General features: G+C 60.8%; 1 non-coding gene across 1 annotated transcript; it reads left to right on the forward strand.

Moving 5' to 3' along the window:
* The first annotated feature begins 1,553 nt into the window (after window positions 1-1,553).
* LOC131865310 (5S ribosomal RNA) lies at window positions 1,554-1,672 on the forward strand. Its single transcript, XR_009364038.1, has one exon. It is a non-coding gene; the product is annotated as a 5S ribosomal RNA (ribosomal RNA).
* The last annotated feature ends 628 nt before the right edge of the window (window positions 1,673-2,300 follow it).

A 2,300-nucleotide genomic window follows, 5' to 3' on the forward strand; every position in this document is an offset into this window, starting at 1 on the left:
GCGCAACCCAGCCAAGGTGCTCACCCCGGCGAAGGTGCACGCGAGGTGCGCACCCGGGGCAAGCCGGGCTCGGACTTCGTGCACGCCGCACCTTGGAGCACACATCGGAGCGCTCCCGGGTTCGCACCAGCATTGCGCACCTTTGATGCGCTGCCTTCACTAATTTCCAGAAAAGGCAAAAAAAAAAAAAAAACGAGATTTTAAAATTTCCGTTTTGAAAGATAGTGAAAAAAACGGAACGCGGGTGCCATCTTGAGCCCGCCCTGGTGTGCAGCCCAGGCAAGTTGTGCGCACCAAGGCACCCACCCTGGCCAAGGTGGGTCACGGGGTGGGTCCTAGGGTGGGTAACGGGGTGGGTACTAAGGTGCGTGCCAAGGTGGGTCATGGGGTGGGTGCCAAGGTGGGCACCAGGGTGGGTGTGCACCAACCCTAGCCAGGGTAGGTCACGGGGTGGTTGTCGGGGTGGGCGTCAAGGAGCCAAGGTGGGTGGCAAGTAGCCAAGTTGCGTGCCAAGGTGGGTGTCGGGGTGGGTGCCAAGGATCCAAGGTGGGTGCCAAGGAACCAAGGTGGGTGTCTGGGTGGGTGCCGAGGTGGGAGCCAGGGTGGGTCCCAAGGTGAGTGCAAAGGTGGGTGCCAGGGTCAAGGTGAGTGCCAATGTGGGTTCCAAGGTGCCAGGGTCAGGGTGAGTGCCAATGTGGGTTCAAAGGTGCTAAGTTGGGTGCGAGGTTGGGTGCGAGGGTGGGTGGGTGCCAAGGTGTGCTAGGTGGAAGCCCGGGTGGGTCGGCATCCCATGGGTGTCGAGTTGGGTGCCTGATGGGTGCTTCTTGTCAAGTTTTAGTCGTCGGGACTCATTTCGAGCCTTAGAGGTCGTTTCTTGTCCGGTTGCCCTGTCTTCGACCTGGGAACCCAATTTTGGTCCTCGGGTCCCATTTTTTTTTGTCTCGCATCCCACTTTTGGCCTGTGGCCTTTTCGGGGTCGATTCTCGTTTTGGGCATCAGAGCATGTTTCTTCTCCTAAAACCCAATATTTGTTTATTAAGTCTCGGAACACATTTTTGTTCTCGTGGACCCATCATGGGTCTTGGAACGCATTTGTGGTCCTTGGGTCCCATTTTGCATCCCGAAACTTGTGTTTTGGTGCTTGATCCCTATTTTGGGTGCCCACCTTGCACCAAGTGCGCACCCGGGGCAAACCGAGCGCCTTGGTGCACCGAGGCAAGATCGAGCGTGCACCTGAGGCGCCCCGAACATGCACCAAGGTGCACTCGGCCCACATGTGAGCGCAGGTCGTTGCGCCCGAGGTGGTGTGTGGGCACCGCGTTGCAGACGGGACACTGCACGCACACGACGCCCCGTCCAGGTGCACGCACGTAGGCCGGGCCGGGTGCACACCCGACGCCCTAGCAAGGTGCGCGCACTCGGGCAGGGCTCACACTTGGCGAACGGGGCGCACTTCGCGAGGGAGGGTGTGCACCTCGACGGGGGTGGGTGGCCGGGGTGGATTCGCACGTGGGTCGCGGTTTGCTAAGTACACACTGCGACAAGCTCATAACGGGTGCGATCATACCAGCGTTAGTGCACCGGATCCCATCAGAACTCCGCAGTTAAGCGCGCTTGGGCCGGAGTAGTACTGGGATGGGTGACCTCCCGGGAAGTCCCGGTGTTGCACCCTTTTTTAGTTTTTCGCCGGGCGTCGCAATGCTATTTGAATAAACCTTTTGCCCGTTTGCGTTCTCGTCGGGGCCGGGCCGGGCCGGGGTGCGCTGCCCGCACTACCGCGCGCGCGGGGGCGACACCGAGCGCGCACCCGAGGCGCCCCGAGCACACAGGCCACGGTGCAACCCGGGCGTTGTGCGCGCACCCCGGTGCGCCCGAGGTGCTGCGCGCGCACCCAGGTGAAATCGGTGTGCACCTCGGCCAGTGCGCGCTCGGTCGAGTCGCGCACGTTGGCCAAGGTGCACGGTGATGTTTCTTACTCTAAGGTTCCGCACCAGACGCCCGGGACAGGTGAGCGAAGCTGGGCGGGGCCGGGTGCGCGGCCGGGGCAGGTGCACGCAGCTGGAGAGAGCTTTGGAGCACACCAGAGGTGCGCACCTTGGAGCACACTTCGGAGCGCACCAATGATGCGCTCCATTCAAAAGTTTCCTGAAAAGGCAAAAAAAGTTGAGATTATAGAATTTCCCACTTGAGAGATTGTAAAAAAAAAAAATTTAAAATGAAGGAAACGCGGGTGCCAAGGTGTGCGCGCCCGGGTGCGCAGCCCAGCCAAGGTGTGCGCACCAAGGCGCCCACCCTGGCGA

This window comes from Cryptomeria japonica, unplaced genomic scaffold (genome assembly GCF_030272615.1).
Source record: "Cryptomeria japonica unplaced genomic scaffold, Sugi_1.0 HiC_scaffold_108, whole genome shotgun sequence".
NCBI classification, from domain to species: Eukaryota; Viridiplantae; Streptophyta; class Pinopsida; order Cupressales; family Cupressaceae; genus Cryptomeria; species Cryptomeria japonica.